The sequence below is a fragment of the Saccopteryx leptura genome, chromosome 4 (assembly GCF_036850995.1).
Source record: "Saccopteryx leptura isolate mSacLep1 chromosome 4, mSacLep1_pri_phased_curated, whole genome shotgun sequence".
Taxonomy (NCBI): domain Eukaryota; kingdom Metazoa; phylum Chordata; class Mammalia; order Chiroptera; family Emballonuridae; genus Saccopteryx; species Saccopteryx leptura.
In genome coordinates, this window is record NC_089506.1 from 180,621,610 (window position 1) to 180,648,250 (window position 26,641).

Below are 26,641 nucleotides of genomic sequence, written 5' to 3' on the forward strand. Positions count from 1 at the left end.
TCAGTAGCTAAATGCACTAGAAAGTAGAAGCCCAGACTTCACTTTTGTTCCACAAATATTTCAAGAAAGCATTTTATAAACCCTATCACAGAAGAATTTCCAACAGTACATCCTGAGCAAAAAGTGAAACTCAGTTATCCAGAACAAATTTAGTTACCCTTATTATTTTTCTATAGATAGACATGGCAAGAATATAGGATAAGTCTCAAAAGGTATAGTCTCAGTAGGTATCTCTTGCTCTCTCTCAGAGAAAATCCTTGATTCATTCATCCATATATCCATTCATTCATTCAACAAATATTTATTCAGCACCTGCTATGTGCCCAGCACTGGAGAGGTGACAAGGAGAAAAAAAGTAACATCTCTGACCTTCTGGATCATTCAGTCTGAGAGACAGGCATTAATCAGGTGATAAAGGCAAATAAATTAAAAATGCAATTAGTGCTCTGAATGTTAGGTAAATGGTACTAAGAGAGTTATAACTGGGTTTGAGGAAGGCTTTGCTAAGGAAACGATGGTTGAGCTGAATCCTGAAAAAGTGAGTTACTTACACATGAAGGAAAGGGCAGGGAAGAAAGAACATCTCTGTCATCTGTATCAGTGCTGTCCTAGGAACTCACAGAAGCCAGAGTGGCTGTCACGTAGTGAGTGACAGGGAGTGTGGTAGGATGTGGCTAGATGAAGCTAGACTGAACGGGGTAGAGAGCTCTAAAATCTAGTCACCCTGTAAGTGTGTCCGTAAAGTCATGGTGCACTTTTGACCGGCCACAGGAAAGCAACAAAAGAAGATAAAAATGTGAAATCTGCACCAAATGAAAGGAAAACCCTCCCAGTTTCTGCAGGATGATGTGGCAGCATGTGCACATGTGCAAATGATGACGTAACACTGTGTATACAGTAGAGCAGCCACGGCCATGCCAGTTGAGATGTGGACAATACAGAGGAAAATTCAGTGTGTTCTGTGGCTTGCTAAATTCGAATCTGTGACCAAAGTGCAATGTGAATATCGGCGTGTTTATAATGAAGCGCCACCACATAGGAATAACATTACTCAGTGGGATAAGCAGTTGAAGGAAACCAGCAGTTTGGTGGAGAACCCTGTTCTGGTAGGCCATCAGTCAGTGACGAGTCTGTAGAGGCTATACGGGATAGCTACCTAAGGAGCCCTAAAAAATCTGTGCGTGAGCCCACATCAAACTGCACTGAATAGGAATGAAACTAGGAGAGTTTTCCTTTTATTTGGTGCAGATTTCACATTTCTATCATCTTTTGTTGCTTTCCTGTGACCGGTCAAAAGTGCACCATGACTTTACAGACACACTGTATATTGTCCTCCTCCACCAAACTCACCTCCTTAGTATCCTTTTGCTACTTTTTTTCTTGAGATTTCAGACTAGTAGAAATAGGTTATCAAAATAATAGTGAAAGTCTGGAGGCCACCTTTCACATAGATTCCTAGAAACACCTGCTGCAGCCAGAGTCAGAGAATGGACCTGGCATTCTGTGTCTAGAAGAATTCTAGACCAGCAGTGTGTCAGCCCCCCCAAAAAATCCTTAATATTGGACAATATTAACTCTCTGCATGAACTTCAATTTGGGAAAAGTTTCTGATTATTTGACAATGAGAAAATCTGCCAGAATGGTGGGATAATGCTGCAGTAACATGGAGCCATCTTGGTCTGTATTCTTAATACCAGTAGACAACTAAACATTATTTATTTTTTAAATATCAAGAGCTGGATTTTTTTTTCTGGAGTCTTTTCTACCAAAATGCTAGCAGAAAGAATCTACAGGCAGAGGTACAGGTCTTGGCTATCGCTGATGGCTGGCACCTTGGCCGTGGCAACAGCAGTGACAGAGACACAGAAGCAGGGGACGTCTTGGCACCTTGTAGAGAAGCTGCTTGTTAGCACCTTGTGGGCCCTTTGTCCGCTTTTATCTCTGAATTCCTGTAGAAAAGTTAAATGCAAAGGCGTGGAAGTCATCTGTGACTCACAAGTAGGGTCTGAAAAACACTGAACGTAAACAGAATGCTCATGGTGGAGAGCTTCTTGCACAAAGACCCACGTATGTCTTAGCGAGAGACTGCGCAGGTCCACGCCCCTACACAGCCGCCGCCCAGAGAGCTCAGAAATGACAGTTCCCTGGTCCACTTGCTAAGACACTTCAGATAAAGATTAAGTAATCAAAAAACTATCAACAGAGGTTAAATCGACAACACACCTTTGGCAAAAAACCCCACACAGTTTCATGTATGATTGATCAAGGTCCAGTTGTTTTCCTGTACACACATGCACACATGCCCCTACTCACTGGCCACTGGGGTGTTCCTCTAGAGCCACTCATCAGGGAAGCCTGTGTTGTGACTGTCCACCATCCACACTGTGCTCGCATTCCTGTGGGAAAATGGCCGAGAGATTAAACTGCAGCCTTGAGACAAGTCTTTGGTGTGGACTTTGGAAGGCCAAATCCTGTGTGGGCAGAATGCTGCCCCAGCAAGCACTGCTAAGATTGTTTACCAGAAGTAGCTGATCCCTATAGCCATTTTCCTACATGCCTGGGGGCATCGGTTGGTCATCTTTCTCTGCACCTGAATCCATTGTAGACTAATTTGACCCAGGCTCTGCTAATTTGCTTGATGATCAAAGAGACCAATAAATACAGTGTGTCCGTAAGGTCATGGTGCACTTTTGACAGGTCACAGGAAAGCAACAAAAGAAGATAGAAATGTGAAATCTGCACCAAATGAAAGGAAAACCCTCCCAGTTTCTGTAGGATGATGTGGCAGCATGTGCGCATGCGCAGATGATGATGTAACACCGTGTATACAGTGGAGCAGCCCACGGACATGCCAGTCAAGATGTGGATAGCACAGAGGAAAATTCAGTGTGTTCTGTGGCTCGCTAAATTTGAATCCGTGACCAAAGTATAACGTGAATGTCAGCGCGTTTATAACGAAGCGCCACCACATAGGAATAACATTACTTGGTGGGATAAGCAGTTGAAGGAAACCGGCAGTTTGGTGGAGAAACCCCGTTCTGGTAGGCCATCAGTCAGTGACGAGTCTGTAGAGGCTATACGGGATAGCTACCTAAGGAGCCCTAAAACATCTGTGCGTGAGCCCACATCAAACTGCACCGAATAGGTATGAAACTGGGAGAGTTTTCCTTTTATTTGGTGCAGATTTCACATTTCTATCGTCTTTTGTTGCTTTCCTGTGACTGGTCAAAAGTGCACCATGACTTTACAGACACACTGTACAATGAGGCTGCAGAGATCTGGGCTCTCAGTCCTAGAGGCTGGGAGTGCCATGTACCCATCTTTTCTGTATGTTGTGTCTTGTGTGTTTTTCTTAAGTCCTACAGCGCCTTCCTTTTGTGCGTACCCATTGCTGAGCTGGTCACGGCACATTCCCATTCCCACACATTTATAAGTGTTCTTCCCTGCCAGGAATGGCTTATTCCCACCCATCCTCCTGCTTAGTTAGATCCTGCATGGACATTAAGGTCCACTCCGTATCCTGCTCTCCTTGGTCTGTCCTTTCACTACCTCAGCCCACTCTCATTACTTTCTCCTTGCTAGTAGGAGTTACTGTTTAGTGGGTTCATTTGACCTACCCAACAAGATTGTAAGTGTAACAGAGAGTACACATGAAGAGTGATTAGTTATCTACTGCTGCTAACAAACTACCCTTGAATTCAGTAGCTTAACCAGCAATCATGGACCATTGTTCACAAGTCTGCACGCAGGTCAGGGGAATGGTTCTGCTGATCTGGGCCAGGCTTGGGTAATTTTAGAACAGCCAGCTGTGGTTAGGTCAATAAATCTAGTGATCTTGGCTGGGCTTTCATATCTCCGTGGCCTTGGGACAACTGGCTGACTGGACTCAAGCTCATGAGGGCTCCCAAACTCTAGCCAGGCTGGATGGTTTGTTTACCTGGTGAAGGCAGGGGCTGAGGGCGCAAGGCCCAGGTATGGTTTGGGCACTGTCACTTCCTCTTCATTGTATTGGCCATATAGGTGTATACATACATGCACAAAATGAACACAAATAATAGATATAACAACAAGGCAGTTATGCCAATTCCAGACTTACCTCGGATCTGGCTAAGGGCCATGTTGTGAGTCCCCTTCTGTCCTAAACTTTTATCCAGATCATCTGCCAATCATTCCCATGTTTCAGGCCAGTCCATAACGCACTGATTTTACAGGGCGGGGCAAAAGTAGGTTTACAGTTGTATACCAAGCACAGAGTTTATTCTTGTATTATTTATTAATTATTGTATTATTTTCCATACAAACAGCTGTGAGCCTACTTTTGCTCCATTTTGTATTAAGCCCCAATTTCTTATAACCAAAAATTTTACACCTGTCTATAATTAATCAAAGTTCCAACTCTTTATGAGGTCTTTATCTCATTATTTATATGTTAAAAAAAGGGGAAAAAATCAGAAGCATGACTCCTTTTGGGGTCTGCTGATATGCCTGCTCCAGGTGCCTGCACACGCTAAAACCATCCACTCACCTGGTCTCCTCATCGCTTTTTGACCAGAAAATCAGTATTTCTGGCCTGGGAGCCCTCCTCAACCAGGGATCAGTTGTGTAGTCTATGAACTAAACTGTGCATATATTAGGAAGTTGGTATGAAGGCAGAATGCCACATACACCCAGATGCCCTAGCTCTCCTATAAGCTGTTGGTATGTAAATCCCATATATTGTTCTCACGGACTGGAGGGTTGAGGAAGGGTGATCTTTTTTGTCAGAAGAGCAGAAAATAGCCCCCAAACTGTACCTTTCTATGCAGTTTTCTTCATAGAGTTACAATTTTAATTTAAGCATAATTGTTTAACAAGGTTTAGTGATAACCGGGGATAACAGAACCCCCATTTTCCTTCCCTATAAAGGATCCCAAACACTGCCTTCCTCATTACATTTCTCTAGAATGAAACTGTTGCCATAAAACGTACTATGGCCATTCTCTGACTGACAGAACACTATCACGGCCAAGGGTGGAAACTCTCAGAGCCGACATGAGAGTAAGAATCTTGGAAATAATTTATTTGAAAATATGAAAGTAGCCCAGAACATGAGATCACTCTTGGCAGCCCCAAAAAAGAAACAGAATTGACTATTGTGTTCACAATACTCAAACCCGCAATCTGCCTTCCAAGAGCTCAGCTGAAGGTTGCAAGGAGAAATCAGACACAGAAATTTTAGAAAGAAACAAAGGAAGAGAAGAAGAGAAAACCTGTTGGAACCCCAGCCTTGGGCCTGCAGTGATGCCCACAGCAGAAGGAGCAGTAGATTACACTAGCCCCAGGCACGGCTCTGCCAGCAAGTAATTCCGGGCAAAGGCGAGTTGGAAAGCAATCGGCTGAACTGAGGGGTCAGGGTTATCTGTGGATTTCAAGTGTCTTTTACTCTTGTTCCATTTTATAATAAATAATTATTAAGTGACAGGAAAGTTTTGTAAAAGCTTCTCAAAGAATGAATAAGGAGAGTTGATAGAGATATAAGATGACTTTTCATGGTTTATGAAATTGTTTGAAAACCAGGTATTGTCTTATACTTAACATAGTGTGAATATCCAAAACAGCTATTACAATCTGCTAATAAAATTATGGACTGTCTCTCCCCCCTCCCCATAACTAATGTTTTACTTACAAAACATTACTTACGAAAAAAGACCCAGTATTGGTTTTCTATAGGAACCTGGCTTCCATTCATGACAGAAATCCAAAGAACAGAGCCTGTGCATTTCAGCTTCTTAAATTATGGAAAGAAATTCACAGAAGAATATGCACTGGGAGTCTAGGGACTGAGACCAAAGGATTTTTAAACTTGTGCCATTTAAATCTTTGTAAGATTCAGAAAAGGACTTGTAAGATTCAGAAAAGACCGATTTGGAAGTTGAAAAACATGGACCCCATTGTGCTACTGACACTATGACCTTGCCGGGTAAATTCAACGTGGCTGAGTCTCCTGTATAAACTGCCTGTCTGACCTCCCATAACCAGAAATAAATTCAATAACAGAAATAAAATCCTTCAAAAAGCGAGATGCCATGGAAGACTTTTTAGATAATCTCATCTACTGTGATGTGCTTAGATCTGGGAGACAGGCAGAAACCGCCAAGCCCACGGGCTGTGTGTTTCCTCACATTCACCACCTAAGGGCTTCCCATTCTGACTGTGCTCCTTGATCAAAAAAGGAGTTGTGCAAATGTGTATTGTTAGATGCAGGAAGAATAAGCACCCACGAGCTTCAGAAACACGCATGAGGAGCCTTCAGCCTACAGAGCAACAACCTGAAGAAATAACCCTCCATGTTTACATGATTTACTACAGCTTCTGACACTCTTCACAAATCAAGTCTGATTGGGTTTCTCATTGAAGCGATCTGACAGCCTAACCAAGACGCCTCCTGAGGCTGTTTTTTTCCTTCTTTCTTTTTTTTTCTTCCTTAAGAATAGATAAAAACAAGCCCAGAAATCAGTCCGTATGGAAGTGGTGGTATCCAAACTTAGTTTTCTTTTTTAGTTGTTGTCATACAATTGCTTCTTTAACCCACTGTATTGATCCTGAGTGGGAAGCAGAGAGGGCTGGAAGGAAGAGGAACATTGCTCAGAGTCAGGCATTTGTGGTTTCGTCCTGAGGGAAAGAAATAAATAGTCCCAACCTGGAAGAAGCGGAGGCGGGGGAAAAACCCAGAAGATTGACTGGTTTGCAACTGATCCCAGTGGATTCCTGCTTACACCAGAGCATCATTTACGCCTATGTTCTTCCATCTACCTTGTTTGCAGTAAATAGCTGCCCATTATATCAGGTCAGGCAAGTGCTGGAGCATCACGGCTCAGTGGCTGCGATCTGCCCGCAGAGCAGCAAGAAAAGTCCCCCAGAGAGCGATCGTGTGTGTCGAGTTCTGGAGCTGTCAAGGTTCTAAGCGACAGCTTACCTTGAGGGTTTAAAAGATGCAAGCTGTCCCTGCTTGCTTCTCTCTCCTCCCCCACCCACCACTCCCGCTCCTCTCCCATTCCCTCCCCCATTCTTCATCTCCCCCCCACCACCCCCTAGTCGTTTTTCCTCTTGACAGTCTGCTTGAAAGAAGACAGATGCTGAAACAGTTTTCCTTAAGTCGGCTCTAATTCCATAAGGTGCAATACACCAAAAGCAACTCTGTCCATCTTTTGAAAAGGCTAAGATCCTGAGGCAGCCCCATTTATTATTTGTCTTGACAGTAACACAAATATTTTCAGGTGGGTCAGAGTCTGTCACTTTACCATCCTTATGTTCTTTGCCCTCAATAAATAAGACACATTAAAGTTCTTAAAGGCAAACAAAGAGCTGTGTCCTGGGTACCATTTGTCCTGCGGTTGCCATGTTTAATTGAACATTTTATAGCACTCTAATGCCATGTCAGTTTCTTAATGTGACATGTGTTCCTCTCATATTATCAGGGGCTGAGAACATCACAGAATCTTCCTTGGATTTGTGTGTATGAGAAATAAGATTTATCCTGTGCACTTCGCTGAATCATTTATGAGCTGCCTTATCTCACACAGGCAATTTTATAACTCTTGTAAATGGCCCCTCTGGTCTGCTGTCTGGATTTTGTTTACTGTAAAAATCCCAAAATAGTATGACTATTTTCAAGATAGCAAGCTAAATTTTGCTACAGTGTAGAATTACCCTGTATCTGTCCTTTACTTTGTCATTTACTGGTCCCAGATAGCAGGCTGTGAACCAGTGGGGAGGGAAGGTGTTACTAATGTCTGTATTTGGGGACAGGGGGTCCTGTAGTGTAAGGATAAAGGCTTAGGTCTGGGAAACCTCATAAGGCAGTTACAGTGCGAAGCGATTATGTCTGAGAAGCTGCCCTGGTCAGAGCTGAACAGCAGCAGAACCTCTAGCAGCTTACATTCCAACAAAAATCCACCCTTTCTCCGGAACATGCACATACCAAACCCATCTTGAAAAAGTTCAGGACTTTGGTTAAACTAAGAAGGGATTAACTATGTTTTCAAAAGAGAAAAAAGTACATGAATGTTGAAAGTAGGTAATAAATGGTGGGCAGTTGTATTTTGTTGTGTCATTTCCAGTGAGGGAACACTCCTGAAGTGGGTAGATGGGCACTGAGATCTTAAACCAGAGAGAGCCTGCTCCCGGGGTTACTAAGTTCCTGTGGTGGACACAGTCCTTGGCTGTGAGTGGTCAGCTAGGCAGCAAACTTTCACGCCAGCATAGACATGGACAAAATAATTTAACACAGTTCAGAGATGACTTATACAGACATGGTGGTTTCTATCAGCACACACCATTGTGTGATATTTTCCCCCTGAGTATTCTGAGTTTTTCTATGTATTTCTAGCAATAACTGCAACTTAGTACAGTAATGCCTTGGTTTTCATTGACTTTGGTTATCGTTGGTTTCGGTTTCGTTGATTCTTTCTGTGAAAAATTTGTCTCGGTTTTCATTGGTTGCCTTGAATTTCGTCAGCGTGCCCATATGACCTTGCTGCTAATTTTGCGAAAACAAAGGGCAACCCATGTGTTCTCCTGCTCAGTGTGGCGTTGTTTCTCGTCGTGTGAGCATCACCCCGTGTGACAATCCCATTGCTTTCCAGTGTTTCTGTGATTTTTTATTGATTGTGAGTGCTAATACTACAATTACATGTGATTACTGCGTATACAGTATCTGCACCTCTCTCCCTTCCTTGCTGTCTTCCATACGCCAAGAAGAGTCTTCAGAAAGGTAAATGCCATGTTAAATGTTCATTTATTCTTTACATTAGTCTTTTGTATTCATTTATATTAACTTATTGTTTTTAGTATTAAACACTACATTTATTCTCTATAAAATGTGTTTTTGGTATGTATTTTGGAGTGTCTAGAATGAGTTAATTGGATTTACATTGATTCATATGGAAATAATTGCCTCAGTTTTTGTTGGTTTCGAATTTTGCCGATTGTTTTCAGACAGATTATCAACGAAAACCAAGGCATCACTGTACTTATTTCTGATGTCAATTTATTTCAAGGTGACTGCTTTCACTTTCAAAATCTCCATGTAGGATGTCAGAGAAATGGTGGCGTGAAAGATACTCCTCATCTCTCCCCTTGAAATTTCAAAAAATTTTACAACTATATGCAGAGAAAAAACCCCAGATGAACCTGAAGTATACACACACCAGATAGACAAAGGTATGATCGTGCAAGAAGGCGGGCCAAAGCACAGAAGAAAAAATAACACCAGAGAACTGAGTCTTTCTCCTTCCTCACGAACCTGAGGGAGGGAGGCACTGTTTGCGCAGGCTTTGTCTCAGACCCGGAGGAGCAGGGTGAATAGTCTGGGGGGAAGGAGCAGAGCAAGGGGCGACAACCAAGAACGGAGAGCAGGGACACTTCCTGGCGTCTGCTGCACCCATGATTGCAGAGCTCAGCTATTATAGGCAGGGGGCGCACACAAAGCCAGAGGCAAGCTCCCAAGAACTGCAGGCAAATAGCTTATGGAGATTGCCTACAGGAAACTGGGGCGCACTTTATCTGCGCATCCAAGCAGCACAATTTAGCCTTGTGGCACCAGACCCACTTGATCTTGGATCTGGAATCTGCGCCCCACCAGCTCTGAAGCTCAGGCACTGGCTTGCCTCAGGGAGTTTAGTGTGCGTGGACAGGAAGACCCTGATCTGCGAACTCTGCCGCAGCTACTCCCAAAAGTCAAGGACATCGGCTTGTGGCGGGTACACGGGGCCCAGCCCAGGGCTGTGCCTGGAGAGTTTAGAGTGATATCGGAGGAGGGACTGGACTCTGTCACCACAGCCTCCCAGTTCCTCATTGCTCCCCTTGCTGCAAAAACAGCAGTTGTGGCAGACCCGCCCCCCTCCACTAGGTCTCCAGGCTGGTCTCTCCTGTGAGAGGCAGGGGCACCTGGAGATTAGATGCCCTACTCTGTGGGGACATGTGGAAGGGCCCTGGAAGACTCCTGGTCAGCCAATGCCAGTATCATAAAGTTGCAAAGCCCTAGCAATAAGCCCCTCCTACCAATGCCACGACTCTGCCTTCCTCATTACAAAGACAACAGCTAGGCCTTAACAGATCACCCAAGAATCTTGCAGAGGCAAATCTTGTAGTGCAGTGCCCCCTGCCAGAAAAAGGAATAATTATCTCTTATTGGGGTTATTAACAATATCACCCACAAATGCCATCAAGGAATAAAAAAATCAAATATGGATATATAAGACAGAGATGTAGCTCAGATAGATGATGAAAATTTCCCAGGAAAACAATCTCAATTACATGGAAACCTTGGAGCTTAATGATAGAGATTTTAAAATTGATTCTCTAAAAATACTCAATAAGATACAAGAAAACACTGAAAGGCAATTTAGTAAGCTCAAAAAACAACTTAATGAACAAAAACAGTACTTCACCAAGGAAATTCAAACTATGAAAAAGAACCAAACAATGATGAAAAACTCAATACACGACTGAAAAATGAGGTAACAAGTTTAGCCAATAGAACAAGCCAGATAGGGGAGAGAATCAGTGACATTAAAGACAGGCAATTAGAGATACTACAGAGAAAAGAAGAGAGAGACTCACAAATTAAAAAAATAAGAAAGCCCTACAAGAATTGTCTGACTCCATCAAAAAGAGCAATATAAGAATAATGGGTATATTAGAATAGGAAGAGAGGAAAAGGGAATGGAGAACATATTGAAACAAATAATTGATGAGTACTTCCCAAGCCTGTGGAAAGAGTTAGAGCCTCAAATCCAAGAAGCAAACAGAACACCGAGTTACCTCAACCCAAACAAACCTACTCCAAGGCACATCATAATGAAATTATCACAAATCAATGACAAAAAAAAAAGAATCCTCAAGGCAGCTAGGGAGAATATGGATATAACATGTAAAGGAAGGCCCATTAAGCTTTCATCAGACTTCTCAACAGAAACTCTAGAAGCCAGAAGAGAGTGGACTCCAACATTTAAAGTACTGAAAGAGAGAAAGTACCAACCAAGAATACTATATCCATCAAAGTTATCCTTCAAATATGAAGGGGAAATGAAAACATTTATAGACATACAGAAGCTGAGGAAATTCATCACCAGAAAACCCCCACTACAAGAAATACTAAAGGGGGTTATCCAACCAGATACAAAGAACAAACCAGATACAATTTAACAAAACCACAATAAAAACAAAAATAATCTGTGACAATAATAGCACGAAAGGGGAGAGGATAAAGATCAGCAGTAACAAAGGAGGATGGAGTGCAGAAGCACTCATGAGATAATGGACTCTAATAAATATAATTTTTCTTCTAATAACCTAATAGTAACCACCCCTGAAAATTTCACTAGTAAAACAGATAGCTTAAAAAAAGAAGAAACAGGCCCTGGCCGGTTGGCTCAGCGGTAGAGCGTCGGCCTGGCATGCGGGGGACCCGGGTTCGATTCCCGGCCAGGGCACACAGGAGAAGCGCCCATTTGCTTCTCCACCCCCACCTCCTTCCTCTCTGTCTCTCTCTTCCCCTCCCGCAGCCAAGGCTCCATTGGAGCAAGGATGGCCCGGGCGCTGGGGATGGCTCCTTGGCCTCTGCCCCAGGCGCTAGAGTGGCTCTGGTCGCGGCAGAGCGACGCCCCAGAGGGGCAGAGCATCGCCCCCTGGTGGGCAGAGCGTCACCCCTGGTGGGCATGCCGGGTGGATCCCAGTCGGGCGTATGCGGGAGTCTGTCTGACTGTCTCTCCCTGTTTCCAGCTTCAGAAAAAATACAAAAAAATAAATAAATAAAATAAAAAAAAAGAAGAAACAGAAGATAGAAGTATGAAACACTACCAAACAAAAACAAATGACAGAAAAACAAATGACAGAAAGACAAAAAAGAAGAACCAAACAAGACACAAAGCTATCAGAAAGAAGTATATAAAATGGCAATAGAAAATCCTCGTGTCAATAATTACACTAAATGTAAATGAATTGAACTCACCAATAAAGAGGAACAGAGCAGTAGATTGGATCAATAAGCAAACCCCAACAGTATGCTGCCTTCAAGAGACACATCTAAATTACAAGGATAAAAATAGATTCAAAGTAAAAGGTTGGAAAACAATTCTCCAAGCAAATAATATCCAAAGAAAAGCAGGAGTAGCTATACTCATATGTGACAATGCTATATACAAGACAACAGAGGTAACCAGAGACAAGAATGGGCATTTCATAATGATAAAGGGGACAGTGTATCAAGAAGACATAACACTCCTTAATATATATGCACCAAACCAAGGAGCACCGAAATATATAAGACAACTACTAACTGATCTAAAAGTGCAAACAGAAAAAAATATAATCAAACTTGGAGACCTCCATACATCATTGATGGCTTTAGGTCGTTCATCCAAACAGAAAATCAATAAAGAAATATTGGCCTTAAATGAAACACTAAAACAAGTGGGCATAATAGACATCTACAGGACATTTCATCCCAAAATGTCAGAGTAAACATTTTTCTCCAATGTACATGGAATATTCTCAAGAATAGACCATATGCTGTGCCACAAAACCAACACCAACAAATACAGAAAGATTGAAATTATACCAAGCATATTCTCTGACCATAAGGCTTTGAAACTAGAATCCAACTGCAAAAAAGAAGTAAACACACCCACAAAAATGTGGAAATTAAACAACATACTTCTAAAAAATGAATGGCTCAAAGAAGAAATAAAAGAAGAGACCAAAAGATATACAGACAAATGAAAATGACATGACATATCAGAATCTCTGGGATGCAGCAAAAGCAGTAATAAGAGAGAAGTTCATATCATTGCATGCTTATATGAAAAAGCAAGAGAGAGCCCAAGTAAACCTAACATCACATCTTAAGGAACTAGAAAAAGGAGAACAAAGGCAAACCAAAACCAGCAGAAGAAAGGAAATAATAAAAATTAGAGCAGAAGTAAATAAAAAAATAGAGAACAGAAAAACTATAGAAAAATTAATACAACAAAGAGCTGATTCTTTGAAAAGATCAATAAAATTGACTAACCCCTGGAAAGATTCACTAAGGAAAAAAGAGAAAAGACTCATATAAACAGAATCCAAAATGAAAGAGGAGAAATTACCACAGATATCATAGATATACAAAGGATTATTGCAGAATAATATGAAAAATTATATGCCACCAAATTTAACAATCTACAAGAAATGGATAAACTCCTAGAACAATACAATCTTTCTAGACTGAATCATGAAGAAGTAGAAAGCCTAAGTAGACCGATAAGCAAGGAGGAAATAGAAACAACTATCAAAAACCTCCCCAAAAATAAAAGTCTGGGGTCAGATGGATATACTAGTGAAGTCTATCAAACATTCAAAGAAGAATTGGTTCCTATCCTTCTCAAAATCTTCCAAAAAATTTAAGAAGCAATACTTCCAAACACATTTTATGAGGCCAACATAACCTTCATACCAAAACCTGGCAAGGACAACACACAAAAAAGAAAACTACAGACCGATCTCTCTAACGAATACAGATGCGAAAATCCTAAACAAAATACTAGCAAATCGAATACAGCCACACATCAAAAAAGTAGTTCATCATGATCAAGTGGGATTCATCCCAGAATCACAAGGATGTTTCAACATATCTAAAACAGTTAACGTAATACACCATATCAACAAAACAAAGAACAAAAACCATATGATCCTATCAATAGGTGCAGAAAAGGCATTCAATAAAGTACAGTATCCTTTTATGTTTAAAACACTCAACAAAATGGGTATATAAGGAAGATACTTTAACATAATAAAGGCCATTTATGACAAACCATTAGCTAACATCATACTAAATGGTAAAAAAAAACTGAAAACTTTTCCTCTAAAATCAGGAACAGGACAAGGTTGCCTCTCTCTCCCCTCCAATTCAACATAGAGCTGGAAGTTCTAGCCAGAGCAATCAGACAAGAGAAAGAAATGAAAGGCATTCATATTGGAAAAGAAGAGATAAAGGTTTCACTTTTTGCAGATGACATGATCCTGTATATAGAAAACCCTGAAAACTCTACAGAAAAGCTATTAGAAAAAATAAACAAATACAGTAAGGTCACAGGATACAAAATTAATATACAGAAGTCTATTGCTTTCTTATATGCCAACAATGAAACCTCAGAAAAAGAACTCAAAAATAATCCCTTTTACAGTAGCAACAAAAAAAATAAAATACCTAGGAATAAACATAACAAAGAATGTAAAGGAACTATATACTGAAAACTACAAAGCATTATTAAAGGAAATTGAAAAAGACACAATAAAATGGAAAAATATTCCTTGTTTGTAGATAGAAAGAATAAATATAGTTTAAATGGCCATACTACCCAAAGCAATATACAAATTTAATGCAATTCCCATCAAAATTCCAAAGTCATTTTTTAAAGAAATGGAAAAAAATTATCAGGTTTATATGAAACCATAAAAAACCTCGAATAACCAAAGTAATCCTAAGGAAAAAGAATGAAGTGGGAGGCATTACAATACCTGACTTTAAACTATGCTACAGAGCCATGATAATCAAAACAGCATGGTACTGGCAGAAAAATAGACATACAAACCAATGGAACAGAATAGAGCCCAGAAATAAAACCATATACATATCAACCTTTATCATCTTTGATAAAGGATCCAAAAACACACAATGGAGAAAAGAAAGCCTCTTCAATAAATAGTTCTGGGAAAACTGGACTTCAGTTTATCTCCTTGCACAAAAATTAATTCAAAATGGATCAAAGAACTAAACATAAGATCTGAAACAATAAATTACATAAGAGAAAACATAGGTACTAAACTCATGGACCTTGGCCATAGAGAACATCTTATGAATTTGACTCCAAAGGCAAGGGAAGTAAAGGCAAAGATAAATGAATAGGACTACATCAGACTAAAAAGATTTTGCACAGCAAAAGAAACTGTCAACAAAACAAATAGGAAACCAACTAAATGGGAGATGATATTATCAAACAACAGCTCAGATAAGGGACTTATTTCCAAAATATATAAAGAACTAAAAAAACTCAGCAACAAACAAACAAACAATCCAATAAAAAAAAAATGGGAAGAGGATATGAACAGACACTTCTCCCAAGAAGAAATACAAATGGCCAACAGATTTATGAAAAAAAATACTTATTATCACTAACTATTCGAGAAATGCAAATCAAAACTACAATGAGATACCACCGCACACCTGTTAGATTAGCTATTATCAACAAGACAGGTAATAACAAGTGCTGGAGAGACTGGAGAGAAAAAGGAACCCTCATCCACTGTTGGTGAGAATGTAAATTAGGGCAACCATTAAGGAAGAAAGTATGGTAGTTTCTCAAAAAATTAAGAATAGAACTACCATATGACCAGCAATCCCTCTACTGAGTATATACCCACAAAACTTGAAAACATGAGTATGTAAAGACACATGCACCCCCATGTTCATCTCAGCATTGTTTATGGTGGCCAAGATGTGGAAACAGCCAAAATGCCCTTCAATAGAGGATTGGATAAAGAAGATGTGGTACATATATACAATGAAATACTACTCAGCCATAAGAAATGATAACATTGGATCATTTACGACAACATGGATGGACCTTGATAACATTATGCTGAGTGAAATAAGTAAATCAGAAAAAGCTAAGAACTGTATGATTTCATACATAAGTGGGGCACAAAGTTGAGACTCATGGACATGGACAAGGGTGTAGTGGTTACCAGAGGGAAGGGAGGGGTGGAAAGGGAGGGGGATGGGGGAAGGGGAGGGGCTTAAAGAGAAACAAAATATAGGGTGACAGAAGATTATTTGACTTTGGGTGACGGGTATACAACATAATCGGCTGTCCAAACAATGTGGAGATGTTTTCTCTAAATCTATGTGCTCTGATTGACCAATGTCACCCTGTTAAATTTAATTGTCTAAATAAAAAATAAATATCCATGTAATGTAGAAAACATATGAGATCATCTTTGCTTTGAATCAAAAGTATACAGGGAGTCCTCAAGTTACAACAGTCTCGATATACAAACGTTTTGGGTTTACGACGCTTACTCCCATAAAAACTTTAAAAAATTGAGATATGTTTTGGCTTTCACTGTTAGCGTCCTACTTATGGACTGCATAGGTGAACTAGTTTGGTTGCACATGGCAGAAGAATAAGCAGTAATACAGCATGTTTGGGTTTTCATGTTCTAGATTATGATTTTACAACTGTGTTAGGATAGGTATGTAATTTAGGCTAGGATGTGTTTCTACTTAAACCAAAATTCGGGTTATGTCACTATCATAGGAACAGAACTGTGTCATAACCCAAACACTCCCTCTATATTTAATTTTTCAAAAATTACCTTAAAATCTAATGATAAATCAAACATTGGAAATAATTTTTAAATGTTTTTCATGAGAGGCAGTGCAGAATTGGATCTGGATTTCATAACTATCTGCCATTTTCCTCTCTAGTCTCAGTTTACTCATCTATAAAATGGAAATAATACAATTTGTATTGTATTCCTATTATAAAGATTAAATATGAAGTGTCTAACTTCAGCTTAGACCATCCACAGACACTAAGTAAAAGCCTCCTATTATTTTTGTGGTTCTCATTATTATCGGATTCATGTAAGGTTGATCTGTGAAACCCTAGAAAAAATTGTGCATAGTTTGTCATTTTATCTCCGTTATTTTTTTAACTTCCCATAATAGGTTAAGGGTGGGTCAGTTCAGTACACTCAGTTATTATTACCACAAATAGGTATCAAGTGCCTACCATGTACAAGCATTATGATAAATGACAAGAAAGATGGCAAACACTCCAGCTAAGCAGTCATGAGGGTGAGAGTTACAACTAAAAACTTACTTAGTCTTTGAGTTCATACAAAACCTGATAGGTTCTCAAGGTGGGTGGGGAAGTTCTTCTGCTCTACAGCTATAAATCTATTGTGTATCCCTCATAAGAATCCACTAATTCTACTCATTCAGACTTTTTGCTCCAAAAGATCATTCCACTTCCTAGGTTTCTATAAATTTCCACCAATACCATCTTAATGTAAGAACAATGTTGTATCTTTGATTAATTGAATTCATCATAAAGGAAGGCTGGCAGACCCATTGTTGTCTCTCCATCCTTTCCAGTCATTGTAGAAACCTCTGTTATTAAAATATTTTTACAGATGAGCAACTTATATCGTGCCTATAATAAATCTTCCCATTTTCCTCAGGATGCAAATGTGAGAAACATCAAAGAAATTCAATTATAAAAACCTATTTTCATTCAGTTAAGGACAGGAAAATTTATTATGGGTTGCTGTTTGCAATGTTTCACATGGGCATAAATGAATTCAATTTCAATCAAGGTATCAACCCTGTCCTAATAGGTTTTGAATGAACTAAACACAAGCCTCGTGGCTTGAAAAGATTCAGTTTTACAAATATGCTCAAGAAATGAAGATTTTATAAAAACAAACAAACAACTTAAAGCCTGACTAGTGGTGGTATAGTGGATAAGGCCCTGGCTTGAGCATGGGCTCATCCAGCTTGAGTGCAGGGTTGCCAGCTTGAGTGTGGGATCATAGACATGACCCCATGGTCGATGGCTTAAGCAAGAGGCTTGCCTGGAGCCCCTTGGTCAAGGCACATATGAGAAGCAATCAATGAACAACTAAAAGTGCCACAACTACAAGTTGATACTTCTCATCTCTCTCCCTTCCTTTCTGTCTGTCTCTCTTTCTCTTTTGAAAAAAAAAGAGAGAGAGAGAGAAAGAATGGAAGGAAGGAAGGAAGGAAGGAAGGAAGGAAGGAAGGAAGGAAGGAAGGAAGGAAGGGAGGGAGGGAGGGAGGGAGGGAGGGAGGGAGGGAGGGAGGGGAGGGGAGGGGAGGGGAGGGGAGGGAAGGGGAGGGAGGGAGGGAGGGAGGGAGGGAGGAAGGAAAAGAAAGGAGGGAAGGAAGGAAGGAAGGAAGGAAGGAAGGAAGGAAGGAAGGAAGGAAGGAAGGAAGGAAGGAAGGAAGGGAGGGAGGGAGGGAGGAAGGAAAAGAAAGGAGGGAATGAAGGAAGGAAGGGAGGGAGGGAGGGAGGGAGGGAAGAGAGAGAGAGAAAGAGAGAAAGAAAGAAAGAAAGAAAGAAAGAAAGAAAGAAAGAAAGAAAGAAAGAAAGAAAGAAAGAAAGAAGAAACCCTTTCATTCTACAATGAGGGGGCACATTTGAGTTAGAATCCACATTTGTGTGCAAGCTGAGGACTTTGACAGTGAGCAATGAGCATACTATTTAATTGGAAGGGAGGAGCCTGGGATCTTAACATGTACAATGTGTTCCTGCTGCCTCCATTCAATGACAATTTTTGCTTGTTGCTACTTCAGTAACAAAGTGTTTCTATTAAAGGAAAAAAAAACTTTAACATTTATTAGGGAATGTCATCCTATATTAAAGCCCCTATCAATAACAACAACAAAAGGAGCAAAACAACCAAAAAACTTGAACAAGAGAAAGATCTCAGAGCAAAGTGTTCGGTATTAGACAAGAGTCACAAAATGTTTTGTGAACTCTCTCTGTTTAGATAGGGAGGAAGGAAAAGAAAGGAGGGAGGGAGGGAGGGAAGGAAGGAAGGAAAGAAGGAAGGAAGGAAGGAAGGAGGAAGGAAGGAAGGAAGGAAGGAAGGAAGGAAGGAAGGAAGGAAGGGAGGGAGGGAGGGAGGGAGGGAGGGAAGAGAGAGAGAAAGAGAGAAAGAAGAAAGAAAGAAAGAAAGAAAGAAAGAAAGAAAGAAAGAAAGAAAGAAAGAAAGAAAGAAAGAAAGAAAGAAAGGAAGGAAGGAAGGAAGGAAGGAAGGAAGGAAGGAAGGAAGGAAGGAAGGAAGGAAGGAAGGAAAGAAAGAAAGAGAAAGAAAGAAAGAAAGAAAGAAAGAAAGAAAGAAAGAAAGAAAGAAAGAAAGAAAGAAAGAAAGAAAGAAAGAAAGAAAGAAAGAAAGAAAAACTTCAATACCTAGATATATTTAGGATTTGGTTCTGGACATATTTATTTAAGCAGGGCATATATGATGTAGAACAATTATAATTCTGATGGGTGACTTTTGTCCCACTTTAACAACCTAGTCTTACCTGAGAAAGAAGAGTAAGGAGATGCCAACCACCACTCTACTGGACATCCATTTGTTTCTCAAAGCATCTGCATGGCTTCTGTGCTTTATGCTTCCTTGCAAAGGATCTTGAGGTATGTTCAGGCATCTAGATATCTAAGGGTGTGGCCTTCTGGGTAATATGCTGAATTATATATGGGCCAGTGGTTTATCCTTTTACCGAAATGCTTCCTCTCTCTGCTCAGTTATTACAGGAAGTAGCATGATAGAGAAGCTTTACTTTTTATTTTAGCCATAGGGCCTGAGTGAAGTGTAAAGGTGAAGTGGCTCCAAATGAAGTAAAAAGCAGGTTCCCACAGCACCGCCATATCCCAGGTGGCAAAGTGGGTCTCCAGGTGGGGAAGGCATATTGGTACAACCTCTTGTAAGATAACTTGGTATTGCTTTTATATCATTCAAACTCTACATGTCTCAGGTATATACCCAATTGCATTTTTGGATATATACCACAGAGATGTTGTTGCCTATGTGCACCCAAAGAACTGTACAAAAAATATCTTAGCAGCATTGTTAAAATAACAAAAACTGGCCCTGGCCGTTTGGCTCAGCGGTAGAGTGTTGGCTTGGCATGTGGAAGTCCTGGGTCCAATTCCCGGCCAGGGCACACAGGAGAAGTGCCATCTGTTTCTCCATTCTTCCCCCTCTCCTTTCTTTCTGTCTCTCTCTTCCCCTCCCACTGCCAAGGCTCCATTGGAGCAAAGTTGGCCCGGGCACTGAGGATGGCTCCATGGTCTCTGCCTCAGGTGCTAGAATGGCTCCAGCTGCAACAGAGCAACGCCCAGATGGGCAGAGCATCGCCCCCTGGTGGGCATGCCGGGTGGATCCCAGTCGGGCGCATGCGGGAGTCTGTCTCTCTGCCTCCCCACTTCTCACTTCAGAAAAATAAAAATAAATAAATAAATAATAACAAAAACTGAGACTGCTCCAGTGTTCTATTAAGAGAATTAATAAATAAATTGAAGCATTTTCACACAATGGATCATTATAAAGTAGTGAAACTGAATACATACTATCTTTACCTAATAACAATATTAAAAACATAATGGCATATAAAGCTCAAAACTATGCAAAAAACAAAATCTAAGATCATATTTACCTCCAGGAGTTGGTGTAGGTGCCCAGAGGAGTATTTACATAATAATAACAGTATTTGTTATTTTCATGGTCTTCAGTTGAGTAGCAGGTATGCTAGTGGTTATTTTATTACTCTGCTTCATGATTTACATATATTCTTTTGCATGTATGAAATATCACATGATAAAATAATTCCATGAGAAAGGTCAGTGGACTTCAAACCGAGGCACCTATATATGGACCTCATCCCAGTAGATATTTCTGAGCACTCGACAAAGAAGGGACACATGAGTAGATGTGATTAGGATATGACACTTTCAGAGTTCATATGCAAGTCTTGCTTTAAATTTGCCAGTGTGATTTATAGGGCTTTTTCACATCTATCATAGCCTTGGAGTGAACTTCTAAGGGTCACACTTACTTGATATAGTTTCTAGGAACTGTCTAAAATTGTGGTGTTTAACATATCAAGTGTACCTGTACATATTCCCATTTGGAATCTTGGTAGCATGTCCTTCCTCCTAAGGGATTTCACAGAGCTTAGCATGCAGACTCAGAGTAAGGAGGTGTTAAAATAACACTCCTACAGTCATAAATCCGTTTGTTACTTTCTGAACCCAGGAAAGAGGTATTATTCAAAGTCATGAGGAATTTTAATAATGAATGCATCTTGGGTTAGCAATTCTTATTTTGCAGCTGATATCATAGTGAAAAAATGCTTCATCTCTTTAGTCTGAAACATCAGGAATTGTTTTTATTACATAAAAAAAAATGCCAAAATGTTAAGGTCAAAGTCCTGAAAAAGATCTTAAAGATCCTGATAAAGCCCTATTATTGCAACTGCAGTTATTTTCACCTGGCGATTAGGAAATGCCATTATGAGAGAAATTATTGGTTGTAAAACCATGACAAAATACGTTGACCTAATAGCTATTCCTCAAAAGTAAGTCAAATTGTTCCACAGGCTTCTCGTATTGATTGTTGTTCCCACGTAAACCTCTGGGAACAGAACAGCAAAGAAATATTTTGACCGGAGAGACTGACCTTTTCTACAGAATCATTTTAATGCTGTGATATGCTGAAATAACTAACCGAGAGGATAACAAAGGAGAAAAAAAGCCTTATTATTTTGTAATCCATGGGGAAATGGGCATTTTTACACTTTTCTACAAAATCAGGGCTCTGGTAAAATTCTTGAGGCTAGCTCAGCCATGCAGTGTTCTTGATTGCAGTAAGGTTTAATGTCATACAAAACCAACAAAGGTGCACAAGCCAGCACTCATGGGCCTGTGTGTGTGCTTCTCTATGGACGCACAGAGGGGGAGCGTGTGCACAGGGACAATGATGAGAACTGCCATCTCTATGGACGCACAGAGGGGGAGCGTGTGCACAGGGACAATGATGAGAACTGCCATCTCAGGGGTGCCTGCCGGTGTGCTCTGTGCTTGCACCTCCATTATCTCACTTCTTACACCGAAACTCTCAAGTGTCCATTGTCATCCCGGTCTTACAGCTGAGGGGTCTGGATTCCAGAAGACTAAGTAATTTGAGGTCACACAATGAGTTTGCAGAGTCTGATTCTGTGCCATATGCTGGATTTCCCACAAAGTGATCAAAAGACCTGTGGTTTATCTTATGAAAGAATTGACAAATTTTAAGTATATCTAATCTGAATAATTGCTGAGTAGCTTCTTGAGAAAATAAGTACTAGTTTCTCCATTAAGCCATTTGCAATGATAAAACCAAAAAACAAGACTGGGACTCAAGGTCATTCTATCAGCATTTTTCTGCTTGCATTCAGCACTTTCGTCCAAACCCTGCTTTCTTTTTCCTTGGGTAGGGAGTTGATCTTCTCTTAGGATAAGAAGCATTTCTTGATGTCAGCAGTTTGCTCTAAAATTATCAACAATTTTATCCAGCAGATCTCTATATTTAGATCAGTCAGGTGAGAGGACAGAAATATGACAACTCCAGAAAAACAAAACATTTAACTTCTAATAAAACAGCCCATATATGCCTATGTGAGCCTGCCACCTTCATGAGTGATCTGCTGGTGCTATTTGCTGTTGGCAGTCAACATAAATCATGACAGAGCATACAATAAAAGATGTGCTGTTTTAATTCTTCCAATTAAAATTTACCATTCCTGAGAAAACAATTTCAAATTCATGGTCATTAAGATATGGTTTGATAACTCAAATAGCGGATTAGACCTACAGAAAAGAATTAGAAAGAAGAGGCTGCCTGACCTGTGGTGGCCCAGTGGATAAAGCGTCGACCTAGAAATGCTGAGGTCGCCGGTTCAAAGCCCTGGGCTTGCCTGGTCAAGGCACATATGGGAGTTGATGCTTCCTGCTCCTCCCCCCCCACCTCGCCTCTCTAAAAAAAAAAAAAAAAAAAAAAAAAAGAAAGAAGAGGCTGTGTACCCAACAGGTAGCAAATAATTGTTTCCCAGAGTTCCTCAAACATAAATCCAATCAAAGAACCAAATATTAGTATATCATGGGGGTAAAGAGCATGGATTCTGAAGCCACACTCCCTGAGTTCAAATCTCAGCTCTGCTGTTTCTAATCTATATGACCTTGGGTAATAGTTGAAACTCTTATGCCTCAGTTTTCTCATCTATAAAATAGGGAAACAATACTGCCTACTTTATAAGCTTATTATGAAGATATATAATTTAACTTATATATAACCTTTATGTGAGTATTGAGCACACAGTAACTGCTGAAGACATGTTTTGCTATTATTGATAATGTATTCCCATGCTGCATTTAGAGAAGGAGCCATGAAACTGAGTTTTACAGCAAAGCAGCAACTGCAAAGATATCTAGACACAAAGCTCCTATTCACTGGGATCTGATCAAGGTATATAGAGTCAGCAATTAAGCAAAACATAAAATGAAGATTGCCTTTAGCATTTCGGTTTCATGCCCTCTACTCCTCCCCATTTTCTATTCCCTCACCTTATTTTAAGAGACTGGTATTTTCTGAAACCTCATAGTAACATGTTCATTCATCTAGTCAACCAATGTTTATTGAGTACTATGTGGAAGGCACATTATACCTATGGAAGACAATAGTGACTAAGATAAGAAAACCTTTGCTCTTCTGAAAATTATTTCTAAATGTGTGTGTGATGGGGAAGAGGAGGAGAAATATATAAATAAATAAAAATGGTCATAGATTGTGACAAGTTTTAGGATGGAAATGACAGAATGAAGAGTAAGGGAAGGCAGGGTAGACTAGTTGCAATACGCAAGCTTCTCTGAGTAATAGCATGTAAACTGAAATCTGTAGGAGGACACCTTGGGGATCATCACGTTCAAAGGCTCTGGTACAAAAAATAGCTGGCCCTTTGAGGAAGCAGAAATTGTGTAGTAGGAACCTATGCAGAGAAGGCTGGATAGAGAGGCCAAGACATGCCTACCAGGCGTGTGTAGTCTGTGGCCAAGAGTTTGGTGATTAAACTTCACTTTTTTTTTTTTTTTTCCACAGAGACAGAGCGAGAGTCAGAGAGAGGGATAGATAGGGACAGACAGACAGGGATGAAGAGAGATGAGAGCAATTTTTCATTGTGGCACTTTAGTTGTTCATTGATTGCTTTCTCAAATGTGCCTTGAACAGGGGGCTACAGCAGACCGAGTAACCCCTAGCTCAAGCCAGCAACCTTGGGTCCAAGCTGGTGAGCTTTGCTCAAACCAGATGAGCCCGCGCTCAAGCTAGTGACCTCAGGGTCTTGAACCTGGGTCCTCCGCATCCCAGTCTGATGCTCTCTCCCCTGTGCCACCGCCCAATCAGGCTAAACTTCACTTTCAATGCAGTGAGAAGCCATTGACGAGCTTAATTAGAGAGATGATACAATATGTTATATTTTTTAAAATATTATATTTGCTGATCTGTGAAGAATGAGTGAATAACTAATTTTAAGTCTGAATAAGTTCAGTGTAAACATTACCACTTCTAGGCATTTACATTTGTCTTAGCCCAAGCTCATTTGAATGGAATTTCTGGCTTCAGAAAGCCACTGCAGGCAGAAGTTTTGCTCCTAGAATCACTAGTTGGAAACAAGGAAACTGAATTCTTTTTGGGTTCCTTGATGGATACAGTTTTTCTCCCTTGGTTAATGTCTACTTCCCCGGGAGAAAGGTAGGGCAGTCTCCCTGTGCTGGCTCCTTAGGCCCATTCCTGGACATTGCTGGGGGCACTGGAATATGTGCTAGAACATTCTCTACTTCAGCTGCAGGCCTCTAATGGTAGATCACAATAACCACTCTCTCTAACCCAGACCACCAGCGAGCCTTTCCTTCTTCCCTCTTCTGCTCCAGTAAAGCCTGGTGCTGCCGGTCTACACCTACTTTCAGCATACTCTCTCCCAGCCCTAACCCCGCTGTTACGGCACACAGTGCTTACTGCTGCAGCACCCGAGTGGGTGGGCCACAGTAGCTCTTTGTCTCACACTGCAAAAGAGCAAACATACGCTGTTCTCAGGTCTTTCAAACTGAGGTCTGGGTGAAACCCAGTGCCAGAACTTACTGCTCTGTGGCATGTTTATTCTGTGCCATTTAAAAGGGGTGAATATTGTGAATGCTAACACAGTTGTACCTGATAAGCAATTTTTTTCTGACTGAGGAGATGGTCCCTTTAAATTGAGCTTCCGGAGAAAGCACAAAAGGCAGTGAGAAGAGAAAGGGACACAGAGGCCCGAGAAGCCATCAACAGTAATAATAGAAGGTATTTGAGCACTTCATTGGTAGTAAGCATAATTATATATATATTTATATATTATTGCATTGAATACTCACAACAAACCTATAAAGTAAGCACTATAGTTCCTATTTTATAAATAAACCAAAGCCAAAAGATGTTAAGTCACACAGCTTTTAACAAGAAGAATCAAAGGTCATGCCCAGGCAGTCTGTCCTCAAAGGCTGTATTTTTTGTTTGTTTGTTTATTTATTTGTTTGTTTTAGAGAGAGAGAGGGGAAGGGAGAGATGAGAAGCATCAACTCATAGTGCAGCTCTTTAGTTGTTCATTGATTGCTTTTCATATGTGCCTTGACCAGGGGCCTTCAGCCAAGCCAGTAACCCCTTGCTCAAGCCAGCAACCTTGGGCTTCAAGCCAGCAACCTTGGGCTCAAGCCAGCAATGTTGGGTTTTAAACCAGCAACCTTTGGACTCAAAACAGTGACCATGGGGTCATGTCTATGATTCCAGGCTCAAGCTGGCAATGTGCTCAAACTGGTGAGCCCACGCTCAAGCCAGATGAACCCATACTCAAGCTGGTGACCTTGGGGTTTCAAACCTAGGTCCTCAGCATCTCAGGTCGATGCTCCATCCACTGCACCACCATTGGTCAGGTCAAAGGCTGTATTTTTATTCACTATAATTCCTTTAAAAATTATGAAGCATTACACCTAATTACATGGTATTAGTATTAAGATATACTGTTGAGTGCTTTGAAGAAAACTTAGAGGAAATATCAAAAAGTTTGAACAGTTTTAACGAATAAACTACATCTTAGTCAAATTTGCATCATCCTTTCCTACTATAGTACTTTCTGAATTTATTGCCCGCATACTACATTTATGACACACCAAAAATGTTTATTTATTTCAAAGGCTATCAAAGATGATTTTCTAGAGATAGAAATACCTATACTGAGTTTTAAATGAGATTTGGGAATTAGCCAGGCAAAGCTCTCACAAATTTAAGCATTGGTGTCCAGGATTAGTGCAAAATAACATTTCTTTACAAAATAAAAACAACAAGAAAAGGAACGGGCTGTGGCACATCACAATAACAAGGATATAACTGCTACATACAGTGGGTCTGGAGGTCTTCAGTGTATAGAAATAAATATGACTATTGCGGTCTTCTTACTGTTTGAGCAATTGACTTCAGTTCACTCTTTAAAAATAAGTAAAGAAGTGATAGATAATGTCTGTCAGTCTCATGGTCTCGATAAGGGCAAGTCTATGTTGGTTCCTGCTTAAAGGGAGACTGCGTTTTCAAGAGCCACATTTTATTTAGCACCGCAGTTGTACCATGATAAAATCAAGCCTCTCTAGATTACAGATCACTATTTTTTAAAGTCTCAACACATATTAATATAATAAATCTAGCTACCCTAGCTGATAAGATTGCATGCTGGAAAGATTCTGCTTTGTTGTTGTTATAATTATTATTATTTACCAAAATGGCAGGATTTTTTTTAAAGGTTTCTGTTTTTGTAGACCTTTGGAGACATCAGAGATATGTACCTGTATGCTAAAAGAAATGCAGTTCTGTTCTGTCCTCAAGAAAGCAAGTATGGACTCTGTTGATGCTAGATATTTTCTAAAGCATGTGTATTACAGAATCAGTCTTTTGGCTCTTACATTGCTAAGAAATT